General features: G+C 46.3%; 1 protein-coding gene across 6 annotated transcripts in view; it reads left to right on the plus strand.

The window, feature by feature from the left end:
- The window catches only part of MEGF11 (multiple EGF like domains 11), a 486,582-nt gene that overhangs the window by 114,485 nt on the left and 349,736 nt on the right, over positions 1-22,361 (plus strand). For all 6 annotated transcript variants that reach the window (XR_012895692.1, XR_012895693.1, XM_075896881.1 and 3 more), the window contains exon 2: positions 21,202-21,329. The gene's annotated coding sequence lies outside the window, so the exon portion shown is untranslated. The remainder of the gene's footprint in view (positions 1-21,201; positions 21,330-22,361) is intronic.

A 22,361-nucleotide genomic window follows, 5' to 3' on the forward strand; every position in this document is an offset into this window, starting at 1 on the left:
AGGATTTGGCCGTAAATTGTGCGGCTGACGTTACTGGCTGCAATATTGGGAGAGTGTTGTCTCAAAGTGATTGTGCATGGGCCTAATGCAGGAGAGTGACGTCCCCACTGCAAAAGGAGATGGTGCAGTAGAGAGCCTGTTGTCCTTTTCTAGTTCTATCACCTCTGCTAACATGGCAGGAAAGGTATCATGTTGTATTGTCACCTATAGAATCAGAGAGCTGGAAGAGACCTGAGAAGGTCATCAAGTCCAGCCCCCTGCTCTAGGCAGGACCAAGCTCAACTAAATCACCTGAAGAGGCATCATTAACAGTCCTGCACAGAGTGTACATGTGACAGGAACAGAATTTCAGTCTCCTTTTGGTGGCCATTTTAAACCCCTTTGTGTGATGTTAATACTGAAAAACATTTTGCTGACCCGCTTCTCAGGCCTTGAAAGGGGAAGACGAGGCCATGGACTCAGCTCCCCAGCCTTCTCCTGCTGGTATTTTGTGGAACATGGATTGGGTCCATGAGCCAGTTGGAAAATTTAAGACAGCCTGTGTGGTAATGTTAGGACAGTTCCAAAGTAGGTGGATTGGAGATACTTCCCTTCCCAGGAATACCTCTTTGATATTTTAGCATAGAATGGAATGTTTTCACTCCTTTAATCTCCTATGTATTTGAGTTTGTGAGGCTATGTCTAGATTACAGGCATCTTGTTCAAGAAGCTTTTTGCAGAAGAGATCTTCTGCAAAAAACTTCTTGCGCAAGAGAACATCCACGCTGCAAAAGCGCGCTGTGCGCTTTTGCGCAAAAGAGTGTCCAGGCTGCATGGGCGCGCGCTCGAAAGAAAGCGCTGATCGCTATCCACAGAATGGCCACCAGGGCACCTGTGCTTTTTTGTCGTTTTTTTTTTTGTGCAAAAATGCACTTGAAGTGTGGATGCGCTGTGAGTTTTTGCGCAAAAATTCTGCAGTCTAGACATAGCCTGAGCAAGTCTATGTGTCCATCCGTCTGTTTGTTCAAGAACTCCTCCTATATGTAAAAGGGCCACCAGATTTGGTCTGTAGCTTGCTCTCACCATAGCTTAAAGCAAGGTAAAGGTTTGGTAGTGCAGGAGGTAGTGGTGTGGGTGAAGTTCCCCCTCCGTCCCGCAATGTGTACAGGGACGCATAAAACCACACAGAAAAGAGACCAAATCACAGGTAGGTGGTAGGGGCTGGCTGGGGACATGCTCCCCCATCCAGGACTGCTCCAACCACTCCCCAGTCACTCTTTAGGGGGGCTAGGGGGCTGCAGCAGCCCCCCTCCTATTCATATGGAAACATTGCTGGCTGTTCCCCTTCAGGAAACGAGGGGAGAGAGCCCGCTCTGCTGCATTCCTCACTCTGACTGGGGAGTTCAGGGGGCAGATGACCCTGGACCTTCCCCAGCCGGGGGACATGCACCCCTCTTTCAGCTGTGTCTATGGGGACTGCAGCAGCCGTGGCGAGGCGCTTCTCACCTGGCCCCAAGCTGCTGCAGTGAGAGAGGGCTGAGAGAGTCTTCTCTCTCTACCTGGGGCAGCCTGCATCCTGAGCCCCTCGTCCTCCGTCTCACCCTAGAGCAATGATTTAAATGAAGAAAAATAAAAATGAATTGATGTGAGGACACGAGCAATGCCGGGTAAATCGTCTGGAATATTATGTTGGAGAGTCTTAAGGGGGTAAAAATAAGGGTCTTTGGTCTAAAATTTATCTTCAGCTGTGTGAGCTCAAAACCCAGCGCTTTTTCCTGACAAAATTTGGGAGTAAGATCTACCCGCATGTCCACGTATGTATGTATTTGCTATTCCAGGGGGTTTCAAACTCTTTTTTCTCATGACCTAGTTGAAGAAAATTGTCGATTCCTGCCACCCGAGGTAATCCGACTAGAGTGTGGACTCCGGGGTGGGGCTGAGGAGGAGAGCTTTGGGCTTTAGGAGGAGGCTCCGGATTTTGGGGGAGGGGTCAGGGTTGGGGCAGGACGAGCTTACCTTGAGCGGCTCCCGGTCAGCAGTGCAGTGGGGGGGCTAAGGCAGCTTCCTGCCTCTCCTGGCCCCGCAGACCATGCTGCGCCCCAGAAGCAGCCAGCAGCAGGTTCCCAGCCAATGGGAATGCAGAGCTAGTGCTCAGGGCAGGGGCAGTGTGCACTCACCCCCACTTCCCCCAGGAGCCAGGCCTGTTGGCGGCCGCTTCTGGGGTGCAGCGAAGTCTACAGTGCTAGGACAGGCAGGGAGCTGCCTTAGCACCCCACTGGTCACCTGATCCCCTGCAGCAATGACACCTAGTATCCGCCATTCTACCCCCCCAGTACTGGGTTGTAACCTGTAGTTTGAAAACCACTGTACTATTGGGTCTGCCTTCTCTTGCTCGTTCTGTATCTATTGTTCTGTCTAGATTATCTGGCTAGCTTTTTATTTGTTGGTGTGTTTACTTATGGCATTTATGCAATGCCATCCACATATCCAGGCCCTGTAGGATGTAGGATTGAGAAGCGAGTCATTTGTCTGATTGGTACACGTTGTTCTAAAGCCCTTTAAAAAAGCAGGAGAGGAACTACCCCTAGGGACTGAGAGTCGCACAATGACAGTGCCATTAGCTCCGGGAGGGTTTTGAACTCTGCTTCCCAGGGAGGAGGGGGAAACAAGTAATGAAGGTTTTAGCTCTTCTTGCAGATTATTTATTGAATCCCCAGCCAAATAATGTCATGACGCTGCTGTTCTGCCTGTGCAGAAAACACAGATCACGAACAGGAGGGGGAAATGCCGCATTCATAGAACATTGTGGGGTTTTATTATTATTATTTTTAAAAAAGGTCCGAAGACAGGACTTTAAAAGTTAACGCATTGAAAATAACCCAACTATTAGAAAGCAGGGAAATGCAGATTTAAGGTACCAGTCTGCCCTCCTGTCAGGTATCTATCTAGAGACTGAGCATTGGGCTAGAATCTAGTGTTCTATTCCCATGTCTGCCCGTGAATTTGTATTTGGAGAGCACTTTTCTTCAGAGTGCTCAACAAACATTCCTGAGGTCTCTCACTCTTCTCGGCGAGCTTTAGAAGCCCCTTTTTTTACAGATGGGAAAACAGTATTTTGCCCCTTTTTTACAGATGGGAAAACAGAGGCCACAAGAGGTTAAGGTATAGGTGTACACACTTAGCTTGTGTGTGCGAATGTATGCTATTCTACACTTAACAATTTTTTACGTATTCTTCTATCACTTTTACCACCAAAATATTGGAGCACCTTCCAGTAGTAGATGAAGTGTTGTGATTAATATCTGTCACATGTGGTTTGTTCTTTCCTCATCTTCTCTCCAGGGAGAAAACTTGGGGCACATGTACAAAAAACACATGGAAAACAGGCTCTGCTTCATGGCTACTATGTAGCTGGGAATAGAACCTTTGACCTCTTGTCTTCCATTTGTGTGTTAGCTGCAAGACTATCCCATATGAACTCAAAAGGGAGCAATGGAGAAAGAGCACTCTCCAATAGACCCGGCTAGAGAAATGTTCCATGACAGGGAAGGTCAAAAGTCTGGGCAAAAGTTACATGTTTTCACGCGTATGCCCAGTAAGGGGCAGTAAGTCATAGGGAGCCTTGGATGATCAGCCATGTAGGGAAGTTCAAGCTGTGTATTTTGAGTTTAGTCTTGTCACTTGCCTCGTTACCACTGTTTTTATTTCAATATTATTGGGTGGGAACCAGACAGAACTAAAGGTCACTTGTCTGGAAATGCCTCGAGGTTTTACTTATAAAGGTTTTACTCGAGGTGCTTTATAAAGAAAGAGGATGGTTCACCTCTTTTTTCTTTTATTGTGGAAGAGGTTAAAGTGTAGGTGTAACATCGACATTCAGAACTGAACCTGGCATCTCTGGAGCATAGTGCATAAGCCTCTATCACTTGAAATATAAAGCCAGTTGCTGTTCAGTTAAGGCTGTAGAGCAAACTCATTCTTTCTCTCTGTAAGTGGGCTAAGTGCTGCAGCATAGGACAGTGTACCACACCCAGTAGGTGTATGGCTTACACAGGCATCATGCATGCTCCTGCCCACAAGGGACCTCTGTGATCTTCTAGTCTGGCCTTGTTTATAGTACAGCCCTTAAAACTTCCCCAAAATGGTCCCAGAGCAGATCTTTTAGAAAAACATGCAATCGTGACCTAAGTACTGGTATTGTTAGTGATGGAGAATCCAGCGCAATCCTGTGTAAATTATTCCAGCTCTAATGATTTTCACTGTTAAAAATGTATACCGTGTTTCCGGTTTGAGTTTGTCTAGTGTCTGTTTCCAGCCGTTGGATCACGTCAGATCTTTTTCTGCTAAAACCGAAGATCCCATGACTGACTGTTCAGGCTGGAAGGGCTTATCAAGTGGAGTTTTGCAGGGTTCAGTTCTGGGTCTAGTTCTGTTCATTGTCTTCATCAATGATTTAGATAATGGCATCGAGAGTACACTTATAAAATTTGGGGACAATACCAAACTGGGAGGGGTTGCAAGTGCTATGGAGGATGGGGTTAAAATTCAAAATGATCCAGATGGCCTGATGCATATAGGAGGGAATTCAGTAAGGACAGATGCAAAGTACGCCACTTAGGAAGGAACCATCAGTTGTTCACAGACAAAATGGAAAATTACTGCCTCAAACCGTAGTACCATGGAAAGGGATTTTGGGCTCCTACTACACCACAATCTGAGTGAAAAGTATAACAACGTTACCCCCCCCCCCAAAAAAAAATAATCAAAATCCTTCTGGGATGTATTAGCAGGAGTGTTGTAAGCAAGACATGAAAAATAATTCTTCCTCTCTACTACATGCTGATTAGGCTCAGTTGGAATGTGGTGTCCATTTTTGTGCACCACAATTTAGAAAAGATGTGGACAAAGTCCAGAAAAGAGCAACAAAAATCATCAAAGATCTAGAAAACATGGCTTATTAGGGAAAATTGGATAAAACTGGATTTTCTTTGTCAGTAGAAGAGAAGACTGAGAAGGGGCATAAGTTTTTCAAGTATGTGAATGGTTGTTACTAGGAGGAGGAAAGTAAATTATTCTTCTTAACCTCTGTGGTTAGGAGAAGAAGCAATGGGCTTAAATTGCAGCAAGGGCAGTTTAGGCTGGACACTAGGAAAAACTTCCTGTGAGAATGGTTAAGCACTGGAATAAATTGCCTAGAGAGGTTGTGGAATCTCCATTATTGGAGCTATTAAGAGCAGGTTAGACAAACACCTGTCAGGGATGATCTAGATGGTGCTTGGTCCTGCCATGAGGGCAGGGGACTAGACTTGATGACCTCTCCAGGTCCCTTCCATCCTACTGTTCTACGATTTCTTCCCCTGTAGGTTTTCAACTCTAGTCAAATCATCCATTAATCTTCTCTCTGTTCTCTCACTCTAACACAGATTTCTAGTCCTTTCATGTACCCTTTTTGTAGGAAATACAGAGGAGGCAGCAGAAAATGTGGAGTTGAGGTGGCGAGACGGTGAAAGCAGCAGTTCAAGAATTATTTGAATAGCCAAGGTTTAAAAAAAAATCAAAGGGCTTTTAAAAATGGTTTTGTGCTGCGTCTGTACTTTCTCCCTTGTCTCTGTGTTGTCTATTTAGAGTTTAAATTGCTTTGAGCCAGCGACCTGCCTCCTACAGATCTGTAAAGCACCATGTACCCTTTGATTGTTATTTCTGTAGCGCTCAATCTCGATACGTTGGTTTTGGACTAGCAAGATGTAGTTAGGGTTTTTTGTGTCTGAGGAATGGAAATTGATACTGCCTGTGTTGGAGAAGAAAAGGGGAGGCTAAGGCTGGGAAGAGTGAATGGGATACTAACGCTCAAATGAGTGGCAGGCACATAGCTGAGATCCCCTCCCCACCATCTTGCTTCAAGAGGGCTCACCTTAAATTCATACCTGCAGACGTCACACAGGAAGAAGTGTTGTTTTTGTCAGGGGAGAGGGGTAATCGGCCACGTTGTAAGATCTTGACCCTTTGCCCTATCACACAGTTGGTGTACCTGAAGGCTAAAAGTTGTAACTAAGGCCAGATTCATAGACTCAGACATTAAGGTCAGAAGGGACCATTATGATCATCTAGCCTGACCCCCTGCACAGTGCAGGCCACAGAATCTCACCCACCCCTCTTAGAATAATCCTCTCACCTATATCTCCGATATTGAAGCCTTCAAATACTTTGAAGGTCCCAAGATGCAGAGAATCCTCCAGCTGTGATCTGCTCCCCATGCTACAGAGGAAGGCGAAAAACCTCCAGGGCCTCTGCCAATCTACCCTGGAGGAAAATTCCTTCCCGACCCCAAATATGGCGATCAGCTAAATCCTGAGCATGTGGGCAAGACTCACCAGGCAGACACCCAGAAATTCTCTATAGCAACTCCTATCATCCCTCCATTGACCTATTTCCCACTGAAAATGAATGGTCAACTAGTTACCAAGATCATATTATCTCATCAACCCATCCCCTTATCATAGAATCATAGAACTGGAAGAGATCTCAGAAGGTCATCAAGTCCAGCCCTGCTCTAGGTAGGACCAATCCCATCTAAATCAACCCGGCCAGGGCTTTGTCAAGACTTAAACACCGCTAGGGATGGAGACTCCACTACTTCCCTAGGTAACCCATTCCAGTGCTTCACCAAGCTCCTAGTGAAATAGTTTTCCTAATATCCAACCTGGATCTCTCCCACCACAACTTGAGACCATTGCTCCTTGTTCTGCCATCCGTCACTACTGAGAACAGCCTCTCTCCATCCTCTTTGGAACCTCCCTTCAGGAAGTTGAAGGTTGCTATCAAATCCCCCCTCACTCTACGCTTCTGCAGACTAAACAGACCCAACTCCCTCAGCCTCTCCTCATAAGTCATAAGCTCCAGCCCCCTAATCCTTTTGGTTGCCCTCCGCTGGACCCTCTCCAATGCGTCCACATCCTTTTTGTAGTGGGGGGCCCAGAACTGGACACAATACTCCAGATGTGGACTTACCAACGCCGAATAAAGGGGAATAATGACATCTCTGGATCTGCTGGCAATGCTCCTCTTAATGCAATCTAATATGCCATTAGCCTTCTTGGCTACAAGGGCACACTGTTGACTCATATCCAGCGTGTCATCCACTGTAACCCCCAGATCCTTTTCTGCAGAACTACTACTTAACTGGTTGGTCCCCAGCTTGTAACTATGCTTGGGATTCTTCCGTCCCAAGTGCAGGACTCTACATTTGTCCTTGTTGAACCTCATCAGATTTCTTGTGGCCCAATCCTCCAATTTGTCTAAGTCACTCTGGACCCTATCTCTGTCCTCCAGCGTATATACCTCTCCCCCTAGCTTAGTGTCATCCGCAAACTTGCTGAGGGTGCAATCCATCCCCTCTTCCAGATCATTAATAAAGATATTGAACAAAACTGGTCCTAGAACCGAACCTTGGGGCACTCCCCTAGAAACCGACCGCCATCCTGACATTGAGCCATTGATCACTACCCGCTGGGCCCGGCCTTCTAGCCATCTTTCTATCCATCTTACCGTCCATTTATCCAATCCACATTCCCTTAACTTGCTGGCAAGGATGTTGTGGGAGACCGTATCAAAAGCCTTGCTAAAGTCAAGGTATATAACATCCACTGACTTTCCCATGTCCACCAAGCCACTTACCTCATCATAGAAGCTAATCAGATTGGTCATGCACGACTTGCCCTTTGTGAATCCATGCTGACTATTCCTAATCACTTTCCTCTCATCCAGGTGTCTCAAAATGGATTCCTTAAGGATCCCTTCCATGATTTTTCCAGGAACTGAGGTAAGACTGACCGGCATATAGTTCCCTGGATCGTCCTTCTTCCCTTTTTTGAAGATGGGCACTACATTTGCCTTTTTCCAATCATCCAGGATTTCTCCCGATCTCCACGACTTTTCAAAGATAATGGCCAAAGGCTCCTCAATGACAGTTGCCAACTCCCTCAGCACCCTCGGATGCATTAAGTCCGGACCCATGGATTTGTGTACGTTTAGCTTTTCTAAGTAGTTCCTAACCTGTTCTTTACCCACCACGGGCTGTCCATCTTCATCCCATCTTGTGTCACTTAGCTCAGAAGTCCAGGAGCCGACCTTGTCCGTGAATACAGAGGCAAAGAAAGCATTGAGTACTTCAGCTTTCCCCACATCATCTGTCACTAGGTTACCTCCTTTATCTATTAAGGGCTGCACACCCTCTCTGATCACCTTCTTCTTGTTAACATGCCTGTAGAAACCTTTCTTGTTATCCTTCACATCCTTAGCCAGTCGCAATTCCATTTGCGCTTTCGCCTTCCTGATAATCCCCCGGCATTCCTGAGCTGTACATTTAAACTCCTCCCTGGTTATTTGTCCAAGTTTCCACTTTTTGTAAGCTTCCTTTTTGTGCTTAAGTTCACCAAGGATTTCCCCTGTAAGCCAATCCGGTCTCCTACCATGTTTGCCTCTCTTGCTACGCGTCGGGATGGTTTCTTTCTGTGCCTTCAATAAGGCTTCTTTAAAATACTGCCAGATGTCCTGGACTCCTTTCCCCTTCATGTTAGCATCCCAGGATATTCTGCCCATCAGATCTCTGAGGGAGTCAAAATCTGCTTTTTTTAAGTTCAAGGTGTGTATTTTACTACTCTCTTTCCTTCCTTTGGTCAGGATCCTGAAATCTACCATCTCGTGATCACTGCTTCCCAGGTTGTCACCCTCTCCACTTCCCCTATTAGTTCCTCCCTGTTTGTGAGCAGAAGGTCAAGCTGTGCACGGCCCCTGGTCGGATCTACTAAAGAGGAAGCTTGAATCAAGATACACACATCTCCAGCTATGTTAATTACATAGCTGGAGTCAAGGTACCATGCTTCGAGTTTCCCCTCTGTCCCCGCAGCGGAAGGACAACAGGAGTAAATGCTCCCATTAGCTTCCCTTGCTCCTCGCAGGAGCAGGACTACCAGCCGCCAGGAGAGGTGTCCTCTGAGTTCGATTTAGTGGGTCTTTAATAGACCCACTAAATTGAACTCCAGAAGATCGATCACCCGAGCGTCAGGAGTGAAGATGTGGCTTAAGAATCTGGAGGCTACCCGCCCCGTCCTGGACACAGGCATAATTAAGTTTGTATGCACTGATGAAGATGGTTACCTGAAGTGAATTCTGTGGAGGAGCAATGCTGAAAGACATCAGCTGGTGATTTTAAGACACTGACTCAGCAGATGAGTGGCAGGGTAGAGAAATACCTGCCATAAAATGGGGCGGGGGGCAGGGGAGAGGGAACTGGGAACTGGCAGAGTGTGCACAAGGAAATGGGACATTATAAAACCAGGGCTGACGACAGGCAATGCCATTTGAAGTGGACTGTGGAGAGCTGAGACACGCTTCATTCATGTGAGGACATGGAGAGGAATCAGGAGCTTGTATGGCAAATACAGGATTTCCACAGGCCAGGTTGTAAATAAAACAGGTCACAAGCTTCCGCCTATGCTGAACAGGGGTTGAGTGGATCAGTGTCTAGTCATGCATGCACCTCTCCCGCACTGAAGTAACCTATTCAAAAAAACCTTTCTTCGTCTGAGGTTCCTCTGTCCCTTCTTTTTCTGCCATTACGCAGACAGGCGTTAAATTTCTTGGGGGCAAAAAAAAAAAAAAAAGAATGTGTAAGAGCATTAAGGGCGGGACTGCTGTGATTTCCTCTCTGGAACAGATGCTAAATTCCTTTTGGCAGGTCAGGGTCAATATTCCCTCTAATCTTTTCCATCCATGTGTGGAATAATTTTGTTATGTGCACTGAGGCCTGAATGAACGTTCACTACCAGTAGAATCACACAACTTAGCTGTGGGCGCTCTGCTAAACAGCTGAGTGACAGAGTGGCTGCACAAGCGCACAGCTTACAGGGAAAGCTGGCACGGGGCTTTTTGGTCCAAGGAGCGAGGCGTAGGTTTCAACTGATTTGTTCCTAAAGAGGTAACTGCTGAAAATCTCAGCAGTTACACAGTTATACGCAGTGGGTTTTGCAGTATAAAGCTTAAATAAGCTGTCTACTACAGAGCCTGCAGAGAACCCTCCCCAGGGGCGGAGCTGCCCATTCTTGCCGGCCTGGCTCCCGAGAAGGTCGTTTCTCTGCCTCAGCAAAGCTGCCTTCCCGTGAGCCAGCTGAGTGGTTGTGGTCAGCCACGGTGGAGATAGGAGCCCCACGGCAGGGCTGGTGGGCCAAAGCCTGGCATGGCAGCAGGGTGGTGGGGGGGGGGGAGGGGAAGCCAGTGGGGCGGCCTGTGGCTCCCCGGACAAGTCGGTCTGGGATCCCAGAAATGACCTCCCCTAGTCAGCAAAATCCCATGTTTGGGCCCAGTCAGATCCTGAGGGTGCTGGACCAGAGAGGTCCAACCTGTAGTACCTTTTATCGTGACATTCTTGATCAGATGGGGAGAGAGAAGTTTACTTGTTCTCAATTGGGTAGGAATATGTATTGGCTCTAAAATTCTGTTCAAAGCAAGAGACCAGCCCACTACTTTTATCTCTTACTGTGTACCGACTCGGGGAATAACAATAACTGTGTATGACAGCAAATTTAAAAGGCCAGGGGCTGGGAGAGAGATGGATCGCAGCCTCCTATAGAAGCCAGATAATGAGATCTGCATTTGCCCTTCAATTAATTCCTGTGACCCTAGGGCCATCTGCGTTCAGATATTGAACTGCTAGGTCCAAATTCTCTGAGGATGTAAATTGACACATTGAACACCAGAAAGATGTCATTTACACCAATGGAAAACGTGGACCTTATTCTTCTGCATTATATTATGACTTTTCATTGCTGCCCCTTCGTTCATTATGGGTTTGCACTGTCTGATCTATTAATATATGTTCTTCCCCGTCCCTGATGACAGATTTTTTTTGCCTGGTGCCCTGTTACTGTAAGCCAGGTGCTTTTACCCTTAATGAACAATTTCCTGGAAAAAAAATGAAATAAACAATAGATAAAATGGGCCAGAGAGACAGAGATGTGGGGAACTTAGCACGGTTATGTGAAATTAAATAGGGGTTGGGGTCATATTCTCGTTCGTTTCTCTCTTCGTTAGTGTAACAATTCAAAGCATTGGAACACCTTTAGAAAATGTAAATGATGCTTCCAGGAAAGGTGAGGATGCTGTCTGGGCCCAACCTACTTTCTGGATCTGCCGGGAAGTCTGGTCAATTCCTCCTGTCTACAGCACACGGCACAAGGGAGAGCAAAGGAGCAGAAACAGTCCCCACTCATTGTGGAAATGGAGGATCCCCGCTACCTACAAGCCCATTAAATTCATTCTGTGTGAATATATGACGGGGTCCTGAATAGGGACGTGACAGTGTGTTGGTTTAAACAGTTAACCGTGCCTTCATGCTTACACGCAGGCTTCCGGCACATGCAGATCCATGCGCAGTGGCTCCCTGGGAGCCACCTGTTCCTGCCCCCTCTCACGCTGCTGCTTCTGAATTAGAGGCAGCAGTATGGGACAGCAGGCAGGAGCTGGTATGCATGGGGAGCCGGCTTAAAAGCTGGCTCCCTACATGCATTGGCTCCCAAAGAGCAGACTGTCACCCTGCATGTAACCACTGAAAATTTCAGCGGTTACACAGTTACTTAATTAAGCTCATTTTAACATCCCTAGTCCTGCAGGCATTCAGGATGTGACTAGTGGAGGGAAGTAAAGCCCGGTGTGGAAACAAAATTTGTATCCGTGTCAGCAAAAATGAGCTGCGGATATCTGCATCTGCCGATGTGAATACCACAGATATTAAGTGGAAATCCACAGATTTGCATGGTTTTAGTGGTGAGGTAGTAATTGGGCAGCATGTTCCTTGAAGAAGAGATTAAAAGCAACTGCAAAGAGGCATGTGCATAAGCCCTACTATCAAAGCAAGATTAGGCTTATGAAGCAGATGCAGGAGCAAATTGTCCCATCTGCCTAGCTGAGGGGTTTGAGACATCGCTTCCCCAGCCTCAGTGGGTTTTGAAATCCTTCCTCTGTGCTTCTTCAGTGAGCCACCACCCCCACCTGGCAGAAAGTATGATCTGGTGATAAGGGCCTGACTAGGATATTTAGGGTACGCCTATGCTGCAGCAGTTTTTCGGAAGAGGAAATGCAAATGGAGCACTCATTTGCAAATGTCTCACTCTCCATTGCATGTTCTCTTCTGATCCTTTTTGCAGAAGAGGTTTTTGCGATAAAAAGCCCCATGTAGACGGGGCCATTTGTCGGAAAAATCCCGTTTTGCGCAAGATCCTGTGAACCTCATTTTTTGAGGAATAAGGGATCTTGCACAAAACTGCCCCAGTGTAGACGTAGCCTCAGTGTGTCACCTGTGGGTGAGGGGGATTGGACCTATGAGAGAGGCGGATTAAAAATATTTCAAATAAATAATAAAACTAGGCATCTGAACCCATACTGAGGCACTTTAAATAAGGGGCTTGATTTTCAGAGGCTCTGGGCATATGAGACAAAAAAAGTGCTCAGAACCCTCAAAGATGAGGTCACTTGCTTAGGTGCCTAAATGTGAATTTAAGCTCCCAACTTCATGCTTCCAATTTAGACACCAAAGGTCCAAATCCTTTCACACCAGTATCTACTGTATTCCAGGTATTCCCAGCAGGCAGGATAGGGAAGTACAAGGGAATGCTCTAGCCACATAGGAAGCCGCATGTGTTTTAGGTAAAATGAGCCATTTTTTAAAGTGCCATCATTACACTTTAATTCTCATGCCACTGGAAATGTAGAAATTGATTAAACAATCCTCTCTGATTCAGCAAGAACTTGGCAAATGCTGATTTAACAAAAAAAGGTTGTTTCTCTTTTGTCTGCCCTGCCAGTGTCTTAATGGATATGAAGTTGGATAACTTTGGATTAAGGTTTCAAGAGGCTCAAAGGGAAATTGCATGCTGTACGAGAACATCTGACTGTTGCTGTAGGTGGGAATACTACAGAGGATAGAGTGCTGGGGAAACAGACTGATCCAGAAAAGGGGGCCAGGTGAACACATATGCTATCGGCCCAGGGAGGCTTCGGAGGGTGTAGAAGCAGGAGAAGCAGAGATTGGTTCTTTAATGTGTATGAAGGAACATAAAACCAACATTGACCTGCCTGCAGCATCTCATGAAAATCTGAGTTCAGTTTATAGAAATTTTGTTACATCTGGAATACAGTCACAGGAGCTTTTTTGGAGACTTAAAAAGTATTAGCAAGCTTTGAAACTAGACTGTAAAAACTAAATCTAGACTCTTGTTGATGTTGCCAGGTTTACAGACCAGCCTTCTCTCAGAGGTGCAGTGTTGTTCAGGAGTAAAGGAGAGAGGCGCCTTTGGATGAAAAATGAGTTGTAGCATTGGGATTCGATAGCACGCTGCTCTGGATCAACAGCCATTAATCGAATTTAGTTAATTTGTCACTTACTTGACTCTTCATTGTACGTGGGCTTTTTAGTTGTTTCGTTATATTTTCCTCCAAGATAAATGTAGACCAAAAAAAGGTGATAAATAGCAGCAATATATGCAAATGAAAACCCAGAGGAACCTTCACACTTCCTAATAGAGCGTCTGCTTGACTTCTGTGCTGCATTTGCACTGTTTTTGTTCAATTACACATACTTCAAGTTGCTTATATTTCATCTGCTTGTGTCAATGTCTCTTGTCACTAATCTTGCCTGTAGTAGAATGGTGCATGTGTTTGTACTTCGGTACAAATACACAAACCTCTTTTTGCACTGGTGTAACTATTTCTGCTAGGGGTGCAATTTTTTGGGCAGGGGTGTTTAACCAGAATAGTTATGCTGCTACGGTCCTCTACAGTGGATGCAGTTGTTATATTTGAATAAAGGTGCTTTATATGAGTAGAACATATTCCCTTTTTCCCTACAGCAAAAGCTGTCCCAGAATAAATCAACTCTCTATTGGTATAACTGCATTCGCACTAGTGGGTTATTCAGCATTAACTGGACCAGTGTAAAGTCAAACAATACGACTTTTGTGTATAGACGAGACCTTGACTGCTGCATTCTGCAACCTGGCAGTGATAGGTTGGATGGGATAGAAGGTCCATGTTGTGTGTTTGAAGTGACAGGTAAAGCATAGGGTGTAAGCATTTTTAATGGAACTTCTAAAGTATCAGGAGTGAAGTGATTGGGTACTTGCTAGTGTGAAGGTTGCTAGGACCGTGATTGCTACTCCTGGCCTAAGGCTGGTAAATAAGGCATACATCGGGGTATATATCACTGGGATCACGTAGGGTGAGCTTTTCAAAGGTGCTACCATTGGAGCAGAGACAGGCCCTTGTTGAGTACTTTTGAAAGCTCCATCCTTAGCTACCACCTTTGGACCTGCAGTGACTCCTAGGGGCCATGCTGAGGTCAAACTAGGTGATCGTGATGGTCATTTCTCGCCTGAAGGTCTTTGAGTCAGGCTGAATCAAGGCTACAGCTATGATGTATTGTCCATGTTGTAGGGAGAGAGACGATCTCAACGCAAAGAATGACGCTTTGGTGGTTTGAACTTGTCACTAGAACATACAAGAACAGTTCAATACTTTGGGTGGGATTGGCTATTTCACGGACTGGTGTAGGTGCCAGCAAAATCAGCCAGCACACGGAGTTGGGTCAAACAGTGTAATTAAGATTCTTTTCCCAGGTACTGTAGAAGCACTAACCCCGGGAGGATACAGTGCTGCAGAGGAGACCTGCCTTTCGCTCCGCTTGAGTCCTAGTTGATAGCTTATAAGTCACAGGAGGGAATGGACATAAAGCTGTGGGGTGCCCATGCTGTGTTCTCTCTATGGGATCAGTATTCTACGTGACACATCCCAACTCTGCTGAGGGAAGGGACAGTGTCCTGGTTCCTTACAGTCTCCACAGCTCTCTGAGGGCAATGCACAGGAGGCAGGTGAGAATGGGTGGCAGAGGGGTGAGACTAGAGAATCCAACCAGTGGACGTCGCCCGCCCTAACGGGGCTGTGTTGAGACCCCGGGAGACTTCTCTAGACACTGGGTGGGCTTGCCAGTTGCTCCCTAGCCTGCAAGCTATCTTTCCCTGCAGAGATACCTCCCGCTGCCTGGATTTTGCCTGTTGTGCTGTTGAAGTGTTTGCCATGTAAGTGTAGGCGAGTGTTACAGTAGAGTCTTGATTATCCGACCTAAACAGGACCGAAGGATGGTTGGATAATCGAAATGTCGGATAATATGGAAAATACCTTGAGGGGTCCAAGGTATTTTCCCTGTCAGCTGCTGCTCTGCAGACGCTCAGCTGCTTCATGGGGAGCGGCGCTGCCCCGGACCTCCCCTATCTCTCCCGGCCACTTGCACTTCCCCACAACTGGCCGGGAGAGAGAGGGGAGGTCGGGGGCAGCACGGCTGGCTGGAGGGGATGGGGGGTTGGGGCGCCCCACGACTTTCAGGGGGTGAGGGCAGTGAGGCTCCGGCATCCTGATGCATGGCCCTGCTCCCTCCTCCCTCTTCTCTGCCTTTGTCTCTGCACTGCCCGGCGCCTTCCCTTTCGCTTTGGACGCCCACAGGCAGGTCGGATAACACAGAATGTCGGGTAAAGGAAGGTCGGATAATCGAGACTCGACTGTATCTTCCCCCCTCCTAATCTACCATCAGGCCTCTGTCGAGAAGGAACATTAACGTTCCAATGGACTTGACTTTAGCATGATGAGTTAAAGGTCTGACCATTCAAAGGCCTGCTTGTTCCTTTTGTGCCAGTTGTTGTTTCAGGAGCCGAATTCCAAGATATTTTAATTTTATTCTAAATAAAATGACAGGCTGATTTTTTAATTTTTTTAAAAAGCTAATCTCTCTGCAAGGGAACCAGCAATTGTCTGCACTTCAGCTCTGGTTCGCTGACATTTTTATGTGCTGTTGATATAGTGTTTTCATTATAGCTATGCTGGGCTGTCCATTTATTGTAATTACTCAGTTATTTAAGGAAAAGACTTTTCTTTGTATTTTTAAAATTAGATCGTTAAAGATGTAAAATCCCAAGTACTGACCCAAAATGATGTGTGCCAATTTTCTAATATCTTGATCTATGTATTTCTCATTATCCTCCTGTCTGGGTACCTCACAGTCTTTCATGTATTTATCCTCCGAACAACCCTGAGCAAGAGAGAGTGATTCTATTAGACCAGGGATTATCATAACAAAATTCTTGGTGGCCTCCACGTGTGGCCACCTACTCATGCTGGTGGCTGCTTTGACAATTTTTCCTTAAAAGAAAAATTGCACATGTACTTATCCAAACCAGTTATTTATGCGGGTTTTTTTTGAAGACTGGATAATAACAACATACAGTCGTCTCTAATCTTTACTGGGCCTAAACAGAATAGAAACACAGATAAGGTGTGTTGCATGTTCTTGTAAACTTGCTAGCTAGTAAGTCTGCCTCTGTGAAAAGTGATCTTTGTATGTTTGTTAATATCACCTTTTCACAAGCCCGGGCCTAAATGAAGCCTTGGATAGGGAGGAAGTGGGGTCAGGAGTGAAGCAAGGAGGAGGATGAACTGGAGGCCCAGTGGCTGGAACCTGAAGTAGAAGAGACAGGGGATGGAGCCCACTTCTCTCCAGCCAAAGCCCAGAGCCTGCCACCCACCACCCCACAGGGGAGCCAGAATCCTGAGCCCCACCTCGCCCAGGAAGGTGAGGTTTGGTATTGTCTCCCCAGCGGGAGGTCGATGGGAGCAAATCTCCTATTGATTTTCCTTACTCCTCACAAATCGAGGAGTACTAGCACCGACGGGGGCACCATCAGCATTTGATTTAGCGGTTCCTTATTAGACCTGCTAAATCAAACTCCAGAAGATTGATCTCTAGCCCCGTAAGTATAGATGTGGCCTAAAACTTGGTCATGCTAGAAGACTTGGGTAGAGATGGGATTTGAACACAGATCTTCTTAGTACAGGTTGGACCTCCCTGGTCCAGCACCTTTGGGACCTGACCGGTCCCAGACAAGGGAGTTTGCCAGACCAGGGCAGGGGCACCAGCCTCCCTGTTGGGCTCTCCCCCCAGCCACCTGGCTCCGGTGGCCTTGCCGACCTTGTGACCCTGAGACCTCTGGCAGCCCTGCCGGTTCTGTGGCCCTAGCAGCAATAGGCTGCGCAGTCTCACCAGCTCCACTACCCCGCTGTCCCTGCCATCTGTCTTCATGCCCAGCTTCCAGGAACCTCTGCTACAGAACCACGGATGTCGCTGGACTTGAGTCCCGGACCACAGAGCTTCAACCATACTGGACTAATGACCTGACCTAACCACGGTACCTTCCTTCTTCACACCAGACGGCTTTCACAGCTTTTAAGAAAACCTGTTATGAATATTTCTTTTGCTTTCCTTTCTGCTAGAGCATTGAAAAAGCCGATGAATAGCAGTTTGTATGTGGCACTCTGGCCTTGCTTTCCCTGGAGGGCTTTGGAGAAGCTACATGTATTTCCAAAAATAGCCTGCAATAAACTGATGAAACCTTCTTACATTATGATTCGCTCCATGACACTGTCTTTATCCTACCGTCCTTTATCCAGCCAAGCTCCCTGTGATTTCAGTGGAAGATTGCGTGATGTGTGCTGAACTTTTACTGCCAGATTTACTGAAGGAATTTAGGTGCCTAATTCCCATTGACTCTAACGGGAGTTGGTCATCTAACTACTTTGAACAAAACTGGCCTTTAGAGGTCTCTGCAGTATGGCCCATGTACCATTCTTGTTAATAGTTTCAATCGACACCAGAATATGAGAAGTTCAAAGCTACTTATTGGAGTTGGTTACTCAGTTCCCATTAGAAATGGGCAACACACTCCCCTTCTCAGTTTTGGAAAACTCAGCAGATCCTTGTGGGGGAAAAGGCGCTAAGGGATGACAACAGGGTACGGTTTAAATACAGTCAACCTCCCCTGCCTGGTTAGGGCTCCTGTAGAGTTTTCTTTCTCTCTCAGTGGTCACTTGATAATGAGTAGGGCGTCTTCCTGTCACCCTCCTATTTGTGGGTATGTTGATGGCTGACCAACCCAGTTCTGGAGCTGCACGTCTTCTCGCAGAAGGGGCAGGTGCTGGTGGCTATTGGAGGGATGCGGGACAGTTTTTGCCGCTCTTTTCTCCTTCTTCACCTTTCCTTGTCTGCACTGCGGTGGGACCTCTTAAATTGCACTTCCCCCTCATGGATTATTGCTTTCCTCTGGAGACAAGGAGACAAGGTCCTGGGCAAGGTTCTCCCAAGTATCGACACTGATGCTGCATTTTTTCATGTTTGCCTTCAACATGTCCTTAAGTCACTTCCTTTGGCCCCCAGTGCTCCTCCGTCCTTCCTTCAGCTCGGAGAACAGAATCGGTTTTGAGAAGCACTGATGAAGCATCTGGACCACATGACCAGTCCAGCAAAGTTGTTGGCAGATGATGATAGCTTCAATACTGGTCGTGTTTGACTCTTCCAGGACAGTAGTGTTCGTGCGCCTGTCCTCCCAAGTGATGTTTGGGATTCTCCCGAGGCGGCATTGACAATATTGTTCAAGTGCCTTCAGGTGACACTTATATTTTGTCCAGGTTTTACACACATACAGTAGTGTTGGAACAACCACTATGTGGTACACAAGGAGCTTTGTCTTGGCACTGATGTCCTGGTTCTCAAAGACCCTTTGTCTCAGGCGGGCAAAAGCAGAGCTTGCACAGCTCAGGTGATACTGGATTTCCGCGTCAATGTCGACTTTGACTTCCAAGGTACGGGAAATACTACACATTTTCCAGCAGTTCTCTGTTGACTTCAATAGATGGTACATGAGATTGTCCCATCGGCGAGAGTTGATGGAGCACTTTAGTCTTTTCTGATGCTCAGTGTGAGGCCGGGATTCTCTCCGCTTCAGCGAAGGCGCTTAAGACGGTCTCAAGAGTTACGGAGGAAAGAGCAGCAACCATATTGTCATCCACGTATTGGATCTCCATGATTGAAGTTGTGGAGATCTTGCTTTTGGCTTTCAGTCTCCTGAGGTTGAAAAGCTTCCCATTTGTTCTGTAGGCAATCTTTACACCATCTGGAAGCTTGTTGTCAATGAGATGGAGGGTCATGGCAATGAAGATGCAGAACAGCACTGGGGGAATGATGGAGCCTTGTTTGATTCCTGTTTTGACCTCAAAGAGGTTGCTTTGGGATCCGTTGTTACTCAGCACTCTGGCAGTCATATTGTCATGAAGCAGCCTCGGGATGCTGATGAATTTTTAGGGGCAACTGATTTTTGAGAAGATGGTCCACAGGGTGCTATTTCTTTTAACGTGGGGGGACTGTTGTACTGCAGCCACCACAGGAAACTTGATGGGTAGAAGGCCTGGGTCCAATGGCATGGAATCCATGACAATTGGGAGTCTTCTGTCTGCTGCAGTCTTCATTCGCCTTCACAGCCATTATAGCATTACGCTTGCTATCCTCCTCCAGTTCTGCCATTGAGGACATTTAGGATCGTTCTTCATCTGGTCCCTCCCCCTTGGCCTTGCTGCCATGGGTGACCCTATTGGGAGTACAAAATTCCCTATGGCATTGCTCTCGAGTTCATTGGAACGTGCAAGCCCACTCACCATGACACGGTGACGATCTGAAGAATGAGAGGGTTTTCTATAGTATAAAAGAATCCCTTCCCCGGTAGGTCTTAGTAGATGTCATGTCTTCCTCTGATCTTTGAAGAGCAGATTCTGGCTTGCATGATTGCGCTGAGCTCCACTGAGTCCCAGATAAAGACCTGCTAAAGTGAATCCTCCTTAAATTGAGCAAGAGAATCCAGATTTGCACCTTTACGTGGTTTCTCTTCCCTCTCCCCCAACCCCAGTTTCTCAATAAATGGATAAAACCTGGAATCACCCTTTGGTTCGTTTTCTTTCCTATTCCACATTGATGGCCTAAAATGTCACCTAATCCTGGTTTAATTTGTGTTTTTGTTCTGCCATAAAATGTTGGCTGAGCAGCAGGGATTCACAGCTCCTGTGTGTAACGTTCTGTGGAGCTGATAGAATGAATTAGTCTGGAAACGTATAGCTCCTAGTTCAGAAATCCAGTACCAGGTACAGTGTATATACTGATTGTTTTATCATTTGCACTTATCGAAACTTGGACAATGAGAATCAATTGAGTTGGTTTCAAGTGATCAGTGTTTTAATGTTGGATAACAGACATTTCCAGGAAAATTTTACCTCTTTTTATAAATTACTTTCCATAGGAATTAAAACAAATAATGGAAACTTTTCTATGAATCGTGGCTAAGATTGTCAAACATGGCTAGTGATTTTGAGTCCCTCAAATTTTAGGTGGCCAACCAGAGACACTTTGAAGCAACTTGATTTTCAGAGTGAATCCTTGGCACTGTTTGACTACAACCCCCCTTTATGGTGTCTCAAGTGGGTAACCATAAACTTGCTAATCAGTTTTGAAACTCAGTCAAGTTTAGATTTGGTAACAGCCAATTTTTAACAAGGTGTGGTGTGGAGCCAAATGTCTGTTCAAGTGGTCCCTTGCTTAATCTTTTACAAAAATCTCACATGGGGTGAAAGTACCGGGTTCTGTCTGTAGGACACTCATAAGAACGGCCATACTGGGTCAGATCAAAGGTCCATCTAGCCGAGGATCCTGTCTTCCAACAGTGGCCAATGCCAGATACCCCAAAAGGAATGAACGGAACAGGTCCTCATCAAGTGATCCCTTTCCTGTCACCCATTTCCAGACTCTTACAAACAGAGGGTAGGGACACCATTCCAACCCATCCTGGCTAATAAATTCATGGAGGTTAGGTCCATTGAAACTTATCTAGTTATTTTTTTTGAACCTTGTTAAAGTCCTGGTCTTCACAACATCTTCTGGCAAGGAGTTCCACAGGTTGACTGTGTGTTGCATGAAGAAAAACTTTCTTTTGTTAGTTTTAAACCTGCTACTTGATTCTTTTTAGATGGTAAAATATATGATTCATAAACACACAGTCACATTCCATACTTAGCTCAGGGGTGTCTGTTCAGTTTATCATCTGCCTTAATTGAAATGGACAGTTCTGTCGTGTCCTGCAAAACTGCTCTCATGCATTTGAGTAAACACCACAGTACCTTTTAACCCAGTGCATATCGATTTCCCTGCTATGATACGTGCTTATGTATGCTTGTTTCTTCCATTTCTAACTTAAGCTGCTTCTGCTCTCCTTCGCCCCTCTCTAAATTAATCTATGTTTGTACCTCCAGAACCCTTGCAGAGCCCAAGGAACTTTTGAAGAGACCAGCTCCTGTCTCCCTGTCAGTGAAATGTGCGTCCCTCAAAGCCCTGAGAGTCTGTAGACACAGGAGCCGGGAGGAATTTTCAACACACTGAGGTAAGGCAGCTTAACCAATGCTTCTGCTTTGCTGAACAGTGAACATTCAGTACCATTCTGCTGCGATGAAACAGGTGGAGCAGGTTTCAGGATGAATGGTCCCATGTCAGTACTATAGCTGAAGTCATGGAATTCATTCAGCACCTTCAACTCCTTTGGGACTCTATTGGCCTAGTCTACACTAGCCCTCGCCATCAACCTAACCTACATCACTTCAGCTAAAAGCGTAGCTGAAGTCCATGTACTTACCGCAGAATCTGCATGCGTTAAGGTTGGTGGGGGCTGTTCTCCCGTTGACACTGGCTACCCTTCTTCTCCTGGTGGTGTACTAGAGTTGATAGGACGGCGCTCGGAGATCAAATGGTTGTGTCTAATCAGACATGATAAATTGATGGCCAGGGGATTGATCGCTGCAGCTTTGATTCCCAACATAGTGGAGACAAGCCCTATGTAGCCAGCCAGTCACAGCTGCCCCCAATGGTGGCCAATGGCCACAGTGGACCCACTGATTGGCTGGCTTGTGGGACTGAGCCTTGAGGGGGAGATTTGGTAAGACATAAACGGGAGCCTTTGAAATTCTTTCCCTGTTTGTCCTCATTCTCCCTGCTTTGTGAGTAGGACCAGACTGAGGTTCTTAGCTGTGGCTTTAGGGCTCTTTCTGGCATCTGATGTATTTGGGATGCTGATATTGATGATGACTGGCAGTAACCCATTGGCTTTCCTGGAGTGAATATGGGGCCTGGTGAGATGGTTTCATTTCTACCATCCTGCATGACAAAGAGCACCCCTTTTCTGTCAAGCTGAAGGTAAGTTGTCTTTGCGGGAGGGCTAGTTTCTCAGGGTCAGATTTTGCTTAAGCTTGCAAACAAGGTTCCACTTAGGATGGAACAACCAGTTTCACGTATACAAAACGGGAAATGACTGTCAAGGAAGGAGTACTGCAGAATAGGATCTAGGGATCATAGCGGGCCAAAAGCTAAACATGAGTCAACAATGTGACATTGTCGCAAAAAAAGCAAGCATGATTCTGGG

Source organism: Pelodiscus sinensis, chromosome 14 (assembly GCF_049634645.1).
Source record: "Pelodiscus sinensis isolate JC-2024 chromosome 14, ASM4963464v1, whole genome shotgun sequence".
Lineage (NCBI taxonomy): Eukaryota > Metazoa > Chordata > Testudines > Trionychidae > Pelodiscus > Pelodiscus sinensis.